Source organism: Lactuca virosa, chromosome 1 (genome assembly GCF_052849685.1).
Source record: "Lactuca virosa cultivar CGN04683 chromosome 1, Lactuca_virosa_CGN04683_v6, whole genome shotgun sequence".
Lineage (NCBI taxonomy): Eukaryota > Viridiplantae > Streptophyta > Magnoliopsida > Asterales > Asteraceae > Lactuca > Lactuca virosa.
The window spans coordinates 134,022,318-134,042,978 of NC_136426.1; the positions used below are offsets into that span (position 1 = coordinate 134,022,318).

The following is a 20,661-nucleotide window of genomic DNA, read 5'->3' on the forward strand; positions in this document are numbered from 1 at the left end:
AAAAGCTTTTGTCAGATAGAAATGAATAGATATATGATGTGAACATAGTAATAAGTCTTTGTAATGTTAACCATTGAAGATGTTCTAATAGACAATTGCTAGTTCATCTTCTAAATGAAGATGACATACAATCAATGCATTAACCCCTTTAATGGTAGGATACCACATAGTGTCCCATATGGTTGGGGTGTCATATTGTAACGACCCAATTTTTCAAAATAAATTTTCATTTTTAATTATCCAAAATGCATGTTTACCATCCACAAAACCAGTTCCAATTGTTTTCAAAAACATATCAATTAAAACTTTGTTTAAAACATCAGAGTGTCCCGTAACATAATAATGAGAGATAGAGTGCACGCCGCGCCATCAAGCCTTGCCCTTGCCCTTGGGCTCAGATGTACCTGAAACAATTCCACAAACTGTAAGCGAATGCTTAGTGAGTTCCCCAACGCATACCACACATACAATTCAAGTATCATATATCATACTAGCCCTAAGGCTACATACATCACATAAGTCATGCATACAACATATATGGATGCCCTGGAAACCCTCCAAGGTCTTACTCTGGGTGCCTCAGGAACCCCCAGAGGTCTTAGCCCACGTGCCTCGGGAACCCCCCGAGGTCTTTCATGCAAATGTCAAAAATAAACAAGCATAACACATCACATAACAATTAATGGGCCGACCTTGGTGCCTTAGACCCATTGGTATGGTGAGGAGACTCACCTCTGTCTGCTGAATACAAAAGCAGCTCTCCTAACAGTCCGAAACCTCCCGAGCTGAATAATAATATTAATTAATTGTCAGGACCTTACTTAATCATAAGAAACCCAAACTTCGAACCCTACCATGAGGCCCAATTATTCTACCCTTACTAATGGGCCCAAAGTCCAAGTCCAAAATCATTAATGGCCCTCTTGGCCCAATAAGGCCCAACCAATATATCCATGGCCCATAACAAATGATCTGACTCATAGTTCCTAGAATACAACCATGCCCAATAATCAAATGAGGCCTAATAGGTCAAAGGCCCAAAACAGATTCGGCCCAACTGTGATGCGTACGCTCGGCGTACCATCCTGGTACGCGTAGCGTACTGGGGTCTTGGGACTACGCGCGGCGTACATTGGGTTACGCCCAACGTACTACCTGATTAAGCACTTTCTCCATTAAGTGTTTAATACTCGTTTCCTTTATGTCTAAAAGGCAGATCTAAGTTTGTTAAGACGTCCTAAGGCATAAAGTTGGCAACTTTATGCCTTTGCATGCCTCATATTCACCCAACACCTCCATTAAGACCTTTCCAAGGTCTTTAACCCATGTATGATGCCAAAACTCCCATCAAGACTCCATTTTTATGATACTAAAGGATCAAGGGACCTCATATTTGTCATTCACACCTTCTGGAGTTGCTTAACTTACAAGTGGAGGTCCAACATCAACCAAACGGACAAAACTAGAAAACCCTAGCTAGATCTAGAGATTTAAGTGGAAAGGTGCAAGCTTTTTATCTCCAGAAGCTTTGCAAGAAGACCAAGATGTAGATTCTTGAAGCACCAAACCGTCCCAAGCTTGCTTAGCAACTCCTCCTTCTTAAAAGAACTCTAAAATGGCCACAAAACCCACTCCTTAAGCTCAAAAACCCTCTCACACAATATCTCAGCTGAAGGTGGACGAAAAGAGGCTAAAGAGGCTGATAGGGTTTGGTCCAAGGGGCTAAAAGATGTTTAAATTGGGAACAAGTCCGAGATTTAGGGTTTTGGACCCCTAGCACGTACGCCCAGCGTACGTCCAGCTCCTCCGCGACCATCCATACATAGTACGCTAAGCGTACACTTAAGTACGCCCAGCGTACTTAAAGGACCAATCATGCAAAAAGTAAATTCTTGAGAGTTTCAAGTCGTACCTGATTTAGGGTGTTACAACACTCCCCCACTTGAACTAGACTTCGTCCTCGAAGTCCGCAGCTGTAAACAAATCGGGGTAATGTTCCTGCATCTCCTCCTCCGACTCCCAAGTCCATTCGGAGCCCTTCCGGTGCTGCCATTGCACCTTTACTAACTTCACTTCCTTGTTACAAAGCCCCTTTGTCTTCCAATCTAAGATGGCGACCGACCTTTCGACATAATTCAGACTCCCATCCACCTGAATGCCATCCAAGGAAATAACCGTGGACTCGTCAGCAACACACTTCCGAAGCTGAGATACATGGAAGGTGTTGTGAATCTGACTAAGCTCCTCTGGCAACTCTAAGTGATATGCCACCTTGCCCACTCGGGCCGTGATCATGAACGGGACTATGAATCGAGGCCCCGACTTGCTCCTCTTCCGAAACCTAATGATCTCTTTCCAGGGCGACACCTTCAGCAACACGAAATCTCCCACCTGGAACTCAATATCTGATCGCCGTCGGTAAGCATAACTTTTCTGGCGGCTCTGCGCAACTCGCAGCCGGTCATGCACCTGCTGAATCAGTCATGTGGTCTTGAGAACTACCTTAGTGCTCCCCATGAATCGATACCCAACCTCGTCCCAACACACCGGAGTTCTGCACCTCCGACCATATAACATCTCAAATGGAGCTCGGTCAATACTGGCATGATAACTATTATTGTACAAGAACTCTGCCAGTGGGAGGTATGTATCCCAACTCCCTCCAAAATCTAGCACGCATGCAAAAATCATGTCCTCCAGCGTCTGGATCGTCCTCTCACTCTGACCGTCAGTCTGAGGATGGTACGCCGTACTGAAATATAGCTGAGTGCCCAGTTCCTTGTGGAACTTCTTCCAAAACCTGGAAGTAAACCGGACATCCCTGTCAGAGACTACAGACACGGGCACCCCGTGTCTAGCCACCACCTCCCGGACATAAATGTCTGCCAACTTCTCCGCGAATATACTCTCGGAAATTGGAATAAAGTGGGCACTCTTCGTCACTCTGTCTACGATCACCCATATGGCGTCCACACCCCTCGCCGTCCTGGGTAACTTCATGATGAAGTCCATAGTGATCTCTTCCCACTTCTACATGGGAATAGGGAGCGGCTGAACCTTGCCATGAGGCCGCTGATGCTCGGCCTTGACCTTCCTGCAGGTCAAGCACCGCTCCACGAACCAGGCGATCTCCCGCTTCATGCAGGGCCACCAATAACCCAGCCTCAAGTCCCTATACATTTTCGTAGCTCCTAGGTGTATAGAGAACTTGGACTTGTGCGCCTCCTCTAATAGTCTCTGCCTCACTACCTCTGTCTCTGGTACCCATACTCGACCACATTGCGTCAGAAGGTTGCGACTATTCTTTACAAACAAAGGATACTGTCCCTGAATCCGCTCGATCTTCCAATTCTCCTTCTTCACCCCCTCGACCTGAGCCTCTTTGATCATGTCCAACAAAGGAGAAGTCACCGTCATCCTCATACAAATTTCCCTAATTGGGGACCCCGCCGTCTTGCGGCTCAATGCATCAGCCACCACGTTGGCTTTCCCTGGGTGGTATAGGATCTCGCAATCATAATCCTTCAGCACATCCAACCACCTCCTCTGTCACATGTTGAGGTTTTGCTGATCCATCAAATACTTCAGACTCTTGTGATCGGTATAGATAGTGAACCGCACTCCATACAAATAGTGCCTCCAAATCTTGAGGGCAAACACTACCGCTCCCAGCTCCAGGTCATGTTTGGGGTAATTCGCCTCGTGAGGCTTCAACTGCGTCGATGCGTATGCTATCACGTGCCCTCTCTGCATCAGTACCGCACCCAAACCTGAAATCGATGCGTCACAATACACCACCAGATCATCCAACCCCTCAGGTAGTACTAGAATCGGAGCCCTGCATAACTTCCGTCTCAGGGTCTCAAAAGCCATCTGCTGATCCGTGCCCCATCGGAAGTTCACATTCTTCTTGGTCAAGCGAGTCAATGGTGCAACAATCTTGGAGAAATCCTAGATAAATCTCTGATAATAGCCCACTAAACCCAAGAAGCTACAAATCTCTGATGCGTTTTTGGTACTTCCCATCGCATCACAGCCTCAACCTTGGCTGGATCAACCGAAATGCCCTCCTGATTGATGATATGCCCCCAAAAACTGTACTTCCCGCAGCCAGAAATCACACTTGGAGAACTTTTCATAAAGTTTCTCCGCCCTCAGGGTCTCTAATACCTCCCTCAAATGCTGCTCATGCTGCTCCCTGGTCTTAGAATAGACCAGTATATCATCAATAAAAACGATCACCGACCGATCCAGCATCGGTCTACACACCCTGTTCATAAGATCCATGAACGCTGCTGGGGCATTGGTGAGCCCAAACGGCATCACTACAAACTCATAATACCCATACTGAGTCCTGAAAGCCGTCTTCGGTATATCCTCATCCCGAATCCTCATCTGATGATATCCCGACCAAAGATCAATCTTGGAAAACCAAGATGCACCCTGAAGCTAATCAAACAAATCATCGATCCTCGGCAACAGATAACAGTTCTTCACCGTTAATTTGTTCAGTTCCCTGTTATCGATGCATATCCTGTGGGATCCGTCGTTCTTTTTCACGAAAAGGATTGGTTCCCCCACGGGGAACTTCTCGGACGAATGAACCCTCGGTCTAGCAGCTCCTGAAGTTGCGTAGATAGCTCCTGCATCTCCGGTGGTGCCAACCGGTATGGTGCCTTTGCTATCAGCGCGGCACCCGACACCAAGTCAATGCGAAACTCCACCTGACTCTCTGGAGGAACTCCTGGTAACTCCTCAGGGAAGACGTCTCGAAAATCCTATACCGATGGCACGCTGTCCACATCCGTCACGGTCTCTATTCTCGTATCCGCGACATAAGCCAGAAATCTCGTGCAACCCTGCTGTAAAAACCTCCTAGCCCTCGCAGCTGAACAAAGGGTCGGTCCATGCGAGGCCCTCTCACCATAAATAACTAGTTCTCCCCCACTTGGGGTTCGAACCATGACCAACTGGCGCTCGGAATCAATCATGGCCCCGTTGGCCCCCAACCAATCCATCCCGACAATCACTTTCAACCCTCGCAACGGTATCAGAACTAGATCAACACGGAACCTCTCGCCCAACACATTCAGGACACAGTCTTGATATACCCTCGCAGCACTAACGGTGCGATCGTCAGCAATCTCTACCTCAAGCGGGGAATCCAAGGTTCCCGGCGCGTCCTGAAACTTCCTGCTAAGCGCAAGAGACACATATGATCGGGTAGCTCCCGAATCAAACAAAACATGAGCTGACACACCATCGACCAAAAAGGTCCCTATACATAAACACAATGCACATATAAGCAATACAAATTAATAGAGAGCGGGGAGAATAAATACATACCAGTCACGACATCTGGCTCTACCCGAGCCTCCTCGGTAGTCAGCTGAAAAGCACGGCTCTTCACCGCCGGGGCATCCACCTTAGGAGGGCAGCCATCAGTGATCCTCAGAGTGGCGGGTGCAGGCACCGCCACTGCTCCTCCCCCTCCCTACAACTTCGGACAGTCGGCCTTTCTATGGCCCGTTTGGTTGCAGTGAAAACATATCAAGCCCTTACTGGGGCAATCTCTGCTCACATGGCCTTGCTGATTACATGTATAACATGTCAGACCCGTCCCCCGGCATGTTCCACCATGAGATCTCCCACACTTGGCACACCAGCCACGGCCCTGCTGGCCCCTACTCGATGAATCCGAGGTCTTAGGCTTTTTAGCCTGACCCACTGCTGTCTGAACCTGCTCTGGATTCCGCTTGCTGCAGAAGTCCAACTCCATTTCCCGCTCACGGGCCTTCTCCACCATCTCATTCAGGGTTTTGCACCATGTAAAACTCACAAACTCCCGGATGTCATCCCTCAACATGGAATGATATCTCGTCCTCCTCATGTCCTCGTCAGTAGCATATTGCGGAATCAACAAAGCTCGTTCCCAAAACATGGCAGTGATCTCCGCCACCGTCTCGGTAGTCTGCTGAAGGTCATGAAACTCCCTCACAATTCGATGCACCTCAATAGCTGGTGCAAACTCCAAATCAAATCGCCGAACAAAATCGGCCCAGTCATCTCAGCCACACCGGCTGCTCCCACCTGGTTGGTAACCTCGCCCCACCAATCTTGGGCTCTGTCTCTCAACATGCAAGACGCAAACCCAACCTTCGCCACATCCGGGCAAGAACTCGTACGTCGGGCGTTCTCGATATCTGCCACCTAGCGTCAGCTGACAATGGGGTCCCTGGCCCCGAAAAACTTCGGCGCCCCGCACGCCTTGAACTCCTGGAACGAGGGAGTTCGGGCCCCAATCTGCCCCGCATCAATCTCAGCCCTGAATGATCTGCGTCTCTCCTCCATGATCTCCATCATGTCGTCCTTGACCGTCCCAAAAATGATTGGGGTAGCGTCAAGGATGCCCTTCGTAACCTCGGCTGCAATGATATCGCGCAGTCTCTCATCAATATGCTCAGTACCGCTGCCCGATCCAGATCCTGATCCCGATCCAGACCCAGATCCTGATCCCCCTACCCCAAATCGTGTCACCACCATGCTGAACTGAAATGTCATAAACCATAATAATCAGGACATATATATTTATAGGGGATTTTCCCATACCGGTCCTCCTTAGAACTGTCAGATCTAGCATTGGTTCGGGTACAGGTCCTGTGCTTTCAGTAGTACAGGCACAATACTACCTTCCACACCTACCTGTACCTTTCCCCAAGGCTCTACCTGATAACTCCAATTCGTCCTAAAATAAATCATAACCCACAAACCACTGCATAACCCAAATCCCAGGATGTCCTAAGATTTTCTCTACCCATATCTATCGGACCAATCATAACAGGTTGCCTTTATGAATGCAAATTATACACAGAAAAGGATCAAATAGACTTTCGAATAAGAGATTCTACCCTAGGACCACAACCAAACAAGGAACAGGAAATAAGGCCAAATCAATCATTCTGAGGCTATAAGCTCCTAACCGTATACAATTTTAAAAGCATACACATAGCAAATCTCATACGATCATCAAGCTCAAATATCAGTATAACATGGCTAACACATTGGGAACTACTTACTTGGCTCGGCCGATCGCGCGCGTTGCACTCTCTTCTTTTCATTTCTTAAAAGTTTTTAACTTTTATTTTGAAAAAAATTTATCATTTCCTTAGTTTGAGTTCTGACACACCCGAGAGTGTGCCCGAATCCCTCAAACCAAGGCTCTGATACCAACTTGTAACGACCCAAATTTTCAAAACAAATTTTCATTTTTAATTATCCAAAATGCATGTTTACCATCCACAAAACCAGTTACAATTGTTTTCAAAAACATATCAATTACAACTTTGTTTAAAACATCAGAGTGTCCCGTAACATAATAATGAGAGATAGAGTGCATGTCGCGCCATCAAGCCTTGCCCTTGCCCTTGGGCTCAGATGTACCTGAAACAATTCCACAAACTGTAAGCGAATGCTTAATGAGTTCCCCAACGCATACCACACATACAATTCAAGTATCATATATCATACTAACCCTAAGGCTACATACATCACATAAGTCATGCATACAACATATATGAATGCCCTGAAAACCCACCAAGGTCTTACTCCGGGTGCCTCGGGAACCCCCAGAGGTCTTAGCCCATGTGCCTCGGGAACCCCCCGAGGTCTTTACCGAGGATGCCTCGGAAACCCTCCAAGGTCTTATACCCAGGTGCCTCGGGAACCCCCCGAGGTCTTTCATGCAAATGTCACAAATAAACAAGCATAACATATCACATAACAATTAATGGGCCGGCTTTGGTGCCTTAGACCCATTGGTATGGTGAGGAGACTCACCTCTGTCTGTTGAATACAAAAGCAGCTCTCCTAACAGTCCGAAACCTCCCGAGCTGAATAATAATATTAATTAATTGTCAGGACCTTACTTAATCATAAGAAACCCAAACTTCGAACCCTACCATGAGGCCCAATTATTCTACCCTTACTAATGGGCCCAAAGTCCAAGTCCAAAATCATTAATGGCCCTCTTGGCCCAATAAGGCCCAACCAATATATCCATGGCCCATAACAAATGATCTGACTCATAGTTCCTAGAATACAACCATGCCCAATAATCAAATGAGGCCTAATAGGTCAAAGGCCCAAAACAGATTCGGCCCAACTGTGATGCGTACGCTCGACGTACCATCCTGGTACGCGTAGCGTACTGGGGTCTTGGGACTACGTGCGGCGTACATTGGGTTACGCCCAACGTACTACCTGATTAAGCACTTTCTCCATTAAGTGTTTAATACTCGTTTCCTTTATGTCTAAAAGCCAGATCTAAGTTTGTTAAGACGTCCTAAGGCATAAAGTTGGCAACTTTATGCCTTTGCGTGCCTCATATTCACCCAACACCTCCATTAAGACATTTCCAAGGTCTTTAACCCATGTATGATGCCAAAACTCCCATCAAGACTCCATTTTTATGATACTAAAGGACCAAGGGACCTCATATCTGTCATTCCCACCTTCTGGAGGTGCTTAACTCACAAGTGGAGGTCCAACATCAACCAAACGGACAAAACAAGAAAACCCTAGCTAGATCTAGAGATTTAAGTGGAAAGGTGCAAGCTTTTTACCTCCAGAAGCTTTGCAAGAAGACCAAGATGCAGATTCTTGAAGCACCAAACCGTCCCAAGCTTGCTTAGCAACTCCTCCTTCTTAAAAGAACTCTAAAATGGCCACAAAACCCACTCCTTAAGCTCAAAAACCCTCTTACACAATATCTCAGCTGAAGGTGGACGAAAAGAGGCTAAAGAGGCTGATAGGGTTTGGTCCAAGGGGCTAAAAGATGTTTAAATAGGGAACAAATCCGAGATTTAGGGTTTTGGACCCCTAGCACGTACGCCCAGCGTACGTCCAGCTCCTCCGCGACCATCCATACATAGTACGCTAAGCGTACACTTAAGTACGCCCAACGTACTTAAATGACCAATCATGCAAAAAGTAAATTCTTGAGGGTTTCAAGTCGTACCTGATTTAGGGTGTTACACATACATAATTTCTTTAGTTTAAGAAAATAAAAATACATAATTCATTATTTTAGGAGTTTATCATAGTTCTAGTTGATTGATGGATGCCAAATGCTTAGATATCGTAACAATGTTTCAATTTTCTATGCCTATGCACCAATGTGGTTTTTATAACGAGTTATATAACATTTCAATTTGTAACCAAAATATAATGAATCACAAAATGGAATCAGTTTTCTAATGACATGGCATCAGTTTTTAGTTTTAATGGCAAGTCTTATGCATAATTGTAAGGTTAAGTACTCATTTTTGCAACTATATCTTTTATTTCTTTTATCAGTTCATATAGTAAAATGATTTTTAACACAAATTATGTGCCTACGTTTTGACAAATTATATTAATATAAGGTTCCATCTTAGAGCTATGATAGTTTTAATTAATATATTTTGATGACTGTTGTTTGATGAATGCTTTGTATGGCCAATGTACTTTATCAATTTTAAGTTAATGGTAAACCCTAAAATGGGTAATGTAACTTTAATGGGCACTTTGGCATTGTGGGCAATGTAGTACTTTTATTGGTGTCAAACCAAGTATATTAAGTATATTGAGACAAAAAAATGGGTATTTTAGGCAATGTACTTTAATAGGAAGTGTTCTTTGGTAATGTACTTTTATGGGCCATATACTTTTATGCAATAATACTTTCATGGACAATGTACCTTTATGATTGTCAAGCTAATAATGTGCAATATGACAAGCTTGGGGCATAAACTTTTACGGGTGTCAAACCAAAATTAGGCGATATGACAAACTAGTAATGTCATTAACATGACAAACCAACAATTACATTTTTCATTGACAAACCAGTAATGCAATTAACACAACAAACCAACAATTGCATACTAACATGAGCAGGAAAATTTTAGGACATATGAGAAACCAACAATTACATATGAACATGGGCAAGAAAGTTGTAATGTCATTAACATGGTCAATAGGGACTTGGGATTCATTGCCCACTTCTTTAGATAAAACACATTGCTGTTATTGGTTATCTTGAAAATGTTAAGCTTGTGACTCCATGGTGCTAAAAAAAGGTTAAAATTTGATGCTAAAAATATTAACCTTTGTATAATTCGAGAATTTGAAAGTAGGATGTTACAAAATTGATGCTAAAAAGCCAATTTGAAAGTAAAAAATTAAAAATTGATGCTTACTTTCCGGTTTGAATTCATGTTATAGAAACTTAATTTGACAGTCCGATTTTAATATTGTATTTTAATTGAAAAGTAGGATGCAATAACTTAAAAAATATAACCATTGACCTTTCTACAATTCAAGAATTATAGGATGCTATAATTAACATTTCTGAAAATTAATGCAATGTTACATTGTGCTTTGCAAATGAACAATTCGAGAATAAAAAGATGCTATAATTAACAATTGGAGGATAGAAGGTAGTATCTAGATTCTACATGATTTTTATGAATTTGCATAACAAATGCAATGTTTCCATGCCTCCACATAATAAGAAGTTATCAACACATCTTCTTGACTCCTTTTTATACCTACTTGACTAGTTTTATATAGTGAAGTAATCTGCTTATTTTTTTAAGTTTGACTACCAGGGTCCGTTTGGAATCATCCAACAAAACAATCTTTATCAAATGAAATTTTTATATAGCCATTTCCTAGAAAAAAAGTTTAGGTTAAAAAATGTAACTAAAATGGTTTTTATGTCATTTTTCCTTTAGTTAAGATAATTCAATAAATTGAACGAATTTACACCCAATTGAATATGCGAATAAAAAATATAGAACACAAGAATTAACATCGGGCACACAACCGGTTTAATTGTGCTAGGTCCACATACGGACTATAGATGTTTTTTATCAATTTCTAAACAATAAAGTTTACAAGATATCTAATTATATAAATGAAAACAAGCATAAACTTGTACAAAATTAACATGGATCACACAATTGGTTTAATCGTGCTAGGTCCACACACTAATTAGAGATGCTTTATCAATTTAAGAACATTAAGATTTACTAGATAACCCCCTGAGTTACATTTGACGCCAAAAGATAACCTCGAATATCGTTGGTCTTCAAAGCACCCGATTCTAGATATATTATCACCTGATAATGTGGTAATTCTTGTAAAGTCAATATGTGGAATAGCCGAGACTCCCATTTCCAATCTCACTTGCAACAATGAGGACTCCACTCTGTTAGGAGTATCATAAAAACAAATTTCCGAAGAAAATCCATATATATCTCAGTAGAATGACATCATAGACTCTTCAGAAGAATACACACAAACCATATGTCAATGGCCTTAGATGATGTGGTGGTGTCAACTTTCGTATCCATGCCACACAATGCCTTTGAACTACAAAAGAAATAAAAAAAGCTGGGTTATATAAGAAATAAACAAATAGACACAATTTAGAAATAATGATCAGACTTTGTAACATTTGTGCAAAGGTGCATAAAAAGAAGACACAACTACACAACAACATTTCTATGTGTTCAAGATAAGATTATGGTTTGTCATTATGGAGCAAAACAAATGAACCGAGCACAACTGTTTAGCTTATAAAATTCTACAGTACACATTCTTATGGGTATTTGTGAGTGTGATCTAATGATTTGATAGCCATGTTTGAAACTGCATTAATTTATCTTGGTATGTTGCATCACATAAGCTCATAAAACAGCAAGCACCTACAATTGAGTAAAGGCAATCTAAAAACTATTGATATAAAAACACCTTAGAATCCCCAAGACGAACATTCTTTAATTCTTTGTTCTTATAAATATTGAAAGCAAACAACGCATCCAGAAGCCCCAAAGGAAGAAATAATTACTAAAATAACTTAATCAAACTAAGAAAACAAAGAAATATAGGCATGTGACAAAACAACAAACAGTTGTGAGCACACTAACAAAAGAAGAAGTAATTGCTAATAATCATCTATGATCTGTTCATGATCAGCATAATAATTTCACATCATTTGGTGTGCAACCCTGGTAAAGCAAACACCAGCACAGCAACACCGTTTTATTCTATGTAAAGCAAATTGGAAAAAAGAAAGAAGAGAGATGAAGGAAAACGCTTATAAGTTATAAGTATATGAAAGAAAACGCTTATAGATACGTGATTCTCATCCTTGTGGTTTAACTAAGACGGAAGAGATAGGACTCAGGAGGCCGGTGATAGCAATGGAAGAATCAGGATTAAAAGAAAGAAGAGAGATGAAGGAGAAAGAAGGTAGCATCATTACGTAAATAACAATTCCAAAAGAAGAAATATAAGAAAAGCAAATTACAAAACCAGGTATCCATTTAGGGTTGCTCAGCCGGCATACGCTACCCATCTATGGTATAAAAGTATCCGTCAGGCCATCACGTGAATTTGTAATTTTCCAAAATTTCTAAGTAAAACAAACATTTGAAAAAATGGGAAGTAATTCGTTATGTTTTAATTTATAAAATATATAATGATACTTTATATATAAAAAAAAGGTTAAATCTTTTCAAAATTTTATACAATGATCGAAATTTATAACTATATTAGAAATCTCAATCTCAATCTTTATACATAGTTCGACTGTTCGAGTTAGAACCCCATACGTTGGAATTCCAAAAATAACTATTAATTTTTCTTTTACATTTTTTTGTCGGTTCCAATATAATATGAAGACCCTTGTATGAGTAAATTTATTAGTTGTCGTGAATTCAAAGTACAATGCCTTAAGTAGGAGAATATTGAAAGTAAAACACTGAAAAACATAATATCTAACATAATGATAGTTTTTGAAAGTTAAACATGGTGATCAATATTTATGGACATCATATGCTATCTACAATGGGAAAATAAAATACAAGTTGGCAGAAAAAAGATGGTTGTTTGACATGTTAATACAACGGATTTTGCCTACATGACACATTGACACCAACAATGACAACATGAACCAACATGCTTTCATAATGGCACCAAAAGTGACGATATAGATTTTTGAACCTTCAAGTATGAAACTACGAAGGGATGGCAATAGGACAATTATAAAGATCTAATACAAACATTATCAATTCATTAACCAAGTAAAGCATACAGTTGATGTCATTTGTTGGTCATTTGCTACTCAAGTTCGGTTTTTGATTAAAACCAAAACCAAACCTTAATTTTTGGATGTTGAGAACCGATAGTGTTTGGTTTTTGATTAACTTGAACCATGTACAAAGGTTGAGGTTTTTGATATACTATAAGCTAATAATCGGAAAAACACTTTATTAATTTCATGTATAAAGCCATTCTATTATTGAAACATCTAAATAGATGACTTAGTCGATGAAATGTTTATAATTTATTGTGTTTTTTCAACAAATTGTTTGTTGATATTAACATAAAAGGCGTTTTCAAATAATGGGAGGATTCTTTTGTATGTATTAAAATTATGTGGGAGTTTAATAGAACTTAAAATCAATATACTGATTTTTTTGGGTTATTAACCTATAATAAATTGTGTTCTTATAATATTTACCATATGTAAAATGTACTTTATTATATTTGCATTTAGTTGAAAACAAAAACAAAATAAAAAAAGAAAAGAATGAAGGAAGGAAGAAAAAACATAAAAAGAAATAAGGAACACCAAATAATGAGAGAGAGAGAGAGAGAGAGAGAGAGAGAGAGAGAGAGAGAGAGAGAGAGAGAGAGAGAGAGAGAGAGAGAGAGAGAGAGAGAGAGAGAGAGAGAGAGAGAGAGAGAGAGAGAGAGAGCCCACAGCTGGGTTCACTAATTTGTTGGGCCGCATACGACATGATAGTTTTCCTATGTTGGGTTGTTGCTCCACCTCATCGCCCTATACCAGTTGGGACGACCATAACATATGGTGAAGGCTATCCGCGATGGGCCTTCCCCCAAAACTATCACTAAGGTCTGTAACTTCCACGGTTTTGCTACCTTCTATAAAAGGTTTGTCGGAATTTTTAGTAGTATTGTGGCTCCAATAACATAATGTATGAAGAAGGGACAATTTAGGTGGACATATGAAGTAGAAAGAAGTTTAAGGCTCATCAAGGAGAAGTTGATGATCACATCTACTTTCTCCCTTCCTAACTTTAACAAAAATTTTGAACTTGAATGTGATGCATGTATTAGACTACAGATGTTTTATTAATTACTAAACATTAAAGTTTACAAGATATCTAATTATATAAAGGAAAACATGCATAAACTTGTATAGAATTAACATAGATCACACAATTGATTTAATCGTGCTACACGAATTAGAGATGTTTTATCAATTTAAGAACATTAAGATTTACTAGATAAACCCCAAGTTGACATTTGACGCCAAAAGTTAACCTCTAATATCCTTGGCCTTCAAAGCACCCGATTCTAGATATATTATCACCGAATAATGTGGTAAGTCTTTGTAAAGTCAATATCTAGAATAGTCGAGACTCCCATTTCCAATCTCAACTCCACAACTCAACGCCCAGTGGCAAAACTAGAAATTTTTTTTAGGAGTAGCACAATAACAACTTTCCGAAGAAAATCCATATATATCTTAGTAGAATGACTTCACAGACTCTGCAGAAGAATACACACAAACCATATGGCAATGGCCTTAGATGATGTGGTGGTGTCAACTTTCGTATCCATGCTGCAGAATGCTTTTGAACTACAAAAGAAAGAAAGGAAAAGGGATGGGTTATATAAAAAATAAACAAATAGACAGAATTTATAAATAATGATTAGGCTTTGTAACATTTGTGCAAAGGTGCATAAAAAGAAGACACAACAACATTTCTATATGTGTCCAAGATAAGATTATGGTTTGTCATTATGGAGCAGAACAAATGAACTAAGAACAACTATCTAAATTGTTTTCTATACCATGATTTAGCTTATAAAATTCTACAATACACATTCTTATGGGTATTTGTGAGTGTGATCTAAATTGTGTTATGTGAGAGTTTAATTGACTTAAAATCAATATAGTGATTTTTTTGGGTTATTAACCTATAATAAATTATGTTCTTATAATATTTACCATTGATATGTGCATATTTAGCTATATATTTAGTATAGATTTTCATTATTTATTAGCTAATTATTTACATATTATGGACAAAAGGTACTTAACAGTGTTCAAATTGTATTTTCAGTCCAAAAGATATGCTCGGAAGCAAAAGGAAGCAGGAGAAGCAGTTGGAAGTTCGGGAGTTGAAACAACGAAGAAAAATGCCAAAAACAAGAAGGACTCGGCGAGTCAAAGCCTGACTCGACGAGTTGGATCGAAGATTCGCGAAGCTCTAGAAATCCTTGCCGTACACGGATTTTTAATGAGGGACTCGACGAGTTGAGACCTTGACTCGACGAGTCACCTCTGTTTCCAGAAAAATATAAATAGGGACTTTGAGATCGAGATGGGGACTTCTCTGGAACCCTAGGAGGCTCAGATTGTGATTGAAGGTACTGCTAGACCGAGAGAAGCTGAGGAATCAACCCTAAGTTCGATTTTGAAGAGGATTAAGGCAAATTCTAATTCATTCTTAGTTAAGCTTTTGATTGAATCATGTTTTAACTAATTGAATTCGTTTTTGAGTTTGTTTTTACTGCAATTATAAACTAAAACCTTTATCTTTTGTTTAGGGTAGATGATTTTGTGAATATGGATTGATTTTATGGTTAGAATTAATTTTAATTGGTGATATTGTTTTGTTAAGCTTGTTAAAGAACCTCATATATTAATAACCACTATTTTCTGTTAATAAATCAGTAATTAAGTTGTATGAACATCTCTTAGTTATTAATTTCATATGATTTATGTGACCACATAGTTATATGTCTAGGAATAACGAATGTGAAACTAGAATTAACTAGAAGATAGGTAAATTAATACGTGAGCTTGTGTGATACACCATCAACAAGAGGTTAATTGAATCACCAATTCAATTAACCATTACAAGTCTTACTTAACCCGAATTAATTAACTAGGGAACTTATTAATTTAGACAACTGGCCACTGCTTGAATTAATCTATTTTCTAAGGATTAGCAATAACGAACGTGAACCTAATCATCTCAATCGGTAGCCAATGAAAAGTTAATCAGAAATATTTACTATAAAATCAACCATAGGATCAAATGACTCGAACCTAGACAGAAGTCCTTTTTATCATTGAATTTAGTTGCAATTTAATCGTTTAGCTGTTTAATTAAGTGCTAGGTAAGTTTTACTTAAGTTTCTAGTCTTGTAAAACTAGAGAAACCCCTCCTATCTTATTATTTGTTTTAGATAATATTAGTAATTAGTTTAATTTCCGTTCCCTGAGTTCGATACCCTACTTATTTAACTATACCACAATTGATAGGTCAACTGCCTTCATGTGTTAAATTTACATTTGAAAAGTAGGATTAAAACTAGCTGGTTTTACACACATCAAGTTTTTGGCGCCATTGCCGGGGAACAGTTCTAAAATTAATTCTAATTTCTAGTATTACCGACCCTTTGTGTGAGATTAATCTTGCACAAAGTTACTGCTTTAGTAGTCTAGGTATTAGGTTTAGTTTTAATTTTAACTGATTTGTTAGAATTTTTTGTTTGATTTTTTTTCAGTTTTAGCCTTGAACTCGCCGAGTGCAATCGAAGCTACTCGACGAGTTCATCGCTGAAACTCAGTTTCGTTTTATTTTATTTTTTGTTCGTTTTACGCGTGTTTTCTATTTTGTTTACAGTTCGTTTATGACCAGGGGAGGAGGTACACCTTTGATTCCACCGCTTGAAGACCCAGAAGCAACCTTGAGGAAAAACAAAGGCAAGAACGTAGGAGAAACTGCAACGTCGAAGAATTCACCGTTAAAGAATTTAAAAGTTGTTTTTAGTAAGAAAAAGAGCAAGAAAGAAGGAGAATCCAGCTTCTCTTCAGTGGCGGACGAAGACCCGAAGAAGGAGGACACCGAGTACGAATCTGAAAGAGAAGAAACCGACTCCGAAGAAGGTAGCGATTTAGAAGGCGAATTAGCTAACCCATGGCTAACATCGATGAAGTTCCCATGGGCGAATGGAAGAAGAGAATACGTGACGATACCGGATCGGGACTAGTGAAACCCATCATTCCCGTAACTGCCACCTTCGAACTTAAAGGCCACATACTTGCTCAACTTAAGGAGATTCCATTCTACGGGAAGGATCATGAAGACGCATACAAGCATCTTGACGAAGTCAATGACATAGCCGACTACTTCAATGTCCCTAATGTGGCTCGCGACACTGTCTTGCTTCGTATGCTACCTGTCACATTCAAGGGAGCTGCAAAGGATTGGCTGAAATCACTTCCCCCAGGAGCCATCACTACATGGGCTAAAATGAAAGAAGAATTCATAGACAAGTTTTGCCCTCCTTCAAAAATAGCCAAGTTAAAGAAAGCCATAGCTAATTTTGAACAACAAGCTGGAGAATCACTATATGAAGCGTGGGAAAGGTACAAAGGCTTACTAAGGAATTGCCCACATCACGATCTAAACAGCCAACAAGAAGTCTCCATTTTCTATGATGGAGTAAATGTGACAACTAGGCAACTCCTTGATTCGCAAGGATCACTCACAAAGAAAGCACCCCCAGTGATAAAGGCCCTAATTGAAGAATTCTCTAAGCACTCTAGAGAATATCATAACCCAAGGAATGAACTGAGTCCGGGGGACGTGAACTCAGTTAATGATAGCATGGCAGCAATGATGGCTCTACTAGAGAATTTGGATTGAAGAATGACTAAGATGGACCAATCGATCCATGCCATTAGGGTTGGTTTTGAGAACTGTAGAGAACCTCATCTCACTAAACATTGTGATCTTGACGAGAACGAGAACCGGAGGGTGCAAGTGTGCTATTCAAGTGGTGATAGGTATGATGACAATTGGCGAAAACCCAAAAAGGATTGGCTTCCTTATGATGAGTACAAAAAGGCAAAGGAGGAGAAATTTAAGCAAAAAGAAAGGGGCTATTATCAAAAAGAGGAACCGGTGCTGGAGAAGAAAGCTAACTGGGAAGATATGTTCACAAGATTTGTAGCTGCGTCTGAGAAGAGGCATAATGATTCAGATGCTGAAATGAGAGAGCAACGAAATATGCTTAGAGAACATCAAGCTATGATGAAGGATCAGCAAAATATGCTTAGGAATTAGCAAGCATCTATTCATAACATCGAAAAACAGCTAGGTCAGCTTGCACAACAAATCCACCAAAGAGCACCCGGTGAAATTCCTAGCAATACCGAGCAAAATCCAAGAATGGCGCATGTGAATGCAATAACAACAGATTCTGAGTCAATTTACACTCCTATGACCACTATCCAGAAGAATCCCAACAAAGTGCGAACAGAAGAAGAAAGTAGATGGGATTTGAGTAAACCAGACTCGACTCGCCGAGTTGCCATCATGGACTCGACGAGTCGATAACCTGATACCAAAAACTGCTCTCTTTTGAAGCCTTACCAACCCTCTTTGCCATTTCCGAGCCGAGACATACCTGATGGGCAGCTTCAAGAATATAGGAGGTTTATGGAGCACATAAAGGCACTCCAAGTAAATGTCCCGTTTGTTGAAACGATATTACAAACACCGAAATACGGTAGTTTACTTAAAAACCTCTTTACCACTAGAAGAAATATAAAAGAAGTTGTTGAAATAGTGCTGAGTGAACTGCCAGAAAAGAGGGGCGATCCGAGAAGCATCACCGTACCTTGTCAATTTGGGAACATAATGACCACACGAACATTGACGGATTCAGGTGCAAGTATTAATATTATGCCATATTCCTTCTTCCAAAAGTTAAACCTTCCGGTCCCAAAGCCTATTCAAATCAAGATTCATCTAGCCGACAAAACGATAATACATCCAATGGGAGTATGTGAAAATATCCTTATCAAAATTGATAAATTAGTATTTCCGGTTGACTTCATAATATTAGACATGGAGGAGGACTCTAAAGTACCAATCATTCTTGTGCGGACGTTCTTGAATACCGCTTGTGCCTTGGTAGACATGCATGAATCTACACTAATTGTAACGCCCCGATTCTCATGTATTGTTTAAATTATGAAGTTCTTTGATTTCAAGGTCTACTCGACGAGTTGGTTGCCTTACTCGTCGAGTAGAAGCGGGTTGGTCCACATGTTTTAGTGACCTACTCGCCGAGTCCATGAAGGGACTCGACGAGTAGGAGCTAGCAGATGAAACCCTAAATCCCGGGGTTTTGCACCCTATTTAAGGAAGTATAAGCCTCATTTGGCCTCTTTGCGGTCCATTGAGAGCCCAGAAAACCCTAATTCGTGTGGTGTTTCATTCTTGTGTGTGTTAAGCTTGGGAGGAAGATCCTTGGAGAAAAGGAACTTGGAAGGTAAGGGAATTGGAGCAAGGAAAGTGTGGGAACCAGAATCTACCTCAGTTAGCATCTTCCAGAGGTATCAAGTCGCCACCTTTACTTCTTTTCCCTTCTAGATCTCTTTTTGGTTGAGTTTGGGGCTTTTATGGATCTTTGAGTTGATATGGTGGACTATGGTCTAGATATGAAGTTGTAACTTCAGATCTGGACCCTTCTTAAGTCCTAGAGTCATAAAGTTTCTGGTTTGGGCGTGAATGAAGCCTTCCTTGGGTAGGAAACCCCATTGTGAGCTTGGATTTGGCATTTAGAGCCTTTGTAGCTATGCATGCACGTAAAGTTTGGAACTTTACATGAAAAGCATGCCTTAGAAGCTTGGATCTATAGTTTGGAGCCGCTGCATGGCTCAAATGAGTCTGTATGGCAAAAAGGACTGAAGGGACTCTGCGAGTCACATGGTCAACTCGGCGAGTCATATGAAGATAGGCATTGAACTCGACGATTTGGATGAACAACTCGGCGAGTCCGATGAAGATTGTCGTAGACTCGACGAGTGGATGAACAACTCGGCGAGTCGGTTGAGGTTTCCCCCAACTTATGTACATGTGTGTAACCGTCGAGTTGCAAGAAGGAAACTCGACGAGTGGTCTTAGGGTTTCGATCGTAAACCGAAGGAACTCGGCGAGTCACCTCGGTGACTCGGCGAGTGGGCAAGTACTTCAAGGAACTCGGTGAGTAGCCGAGGGTACTCGGCGAGTTAGGGTCAACATGGACTGTTGACCTTGACTGAGAACTTTGACTTTGTCCAAGGGTTGACTAGTTGGTCTAAGGAGTACCTTGTAAGGTCAAGGGATTATGGGTATTTTCGTATTATGGTAATAGGTGGTGGAGTCTTTGGCAAGTGATCCGAGAGTTGGAGTTTATCTACCGAGTCAACATCTGCAAGGTGAGTTATCCTCACTATATCGGTAGGATCTAAGGCACCAAGGTCGGCCCTTTAGTTGTTATTGTTATGGTATGTTACATGTGGTTATGATTTGTTAGATCAGAATCAGGATAGACAGTATGTTATGCTCTTATGATCCATAGGGATTGATATGTTAGTGACCTGCTAGGTCAGTGCTCTAGTTATGAGAGATTTCTATGATTGGCGATCAGTGAGATAGATGTGTTTGATGTTTGTATATACCAGTATATGTTAGTTATGCGCACATGGTTATTTGCTTGTTGCTTGGGTTGAGGCGGTCC

The 20,661-nt window shown here is 40.5% G+C and overlaps 1 non-coding gene across 1 annotated transcript; it reads right to left on the reverse strand.

The window, feature by feature from the left end:
• Positions 1–17,450: 17,450 nt before the first annotated feature.
• LOC145151704 (small nucleolar RNA R71) lies at positions 17,451–17,557 on the reverse strand. The gene has a single exon (XR_013732264.1). It is a non-coding gene; the product is annotated as a small nucleolar RNA R71 (small nucleolar RNA).
• Between the last annotated feature and the right edge of the window lie 3,104 nt (positions 17,558–20,661).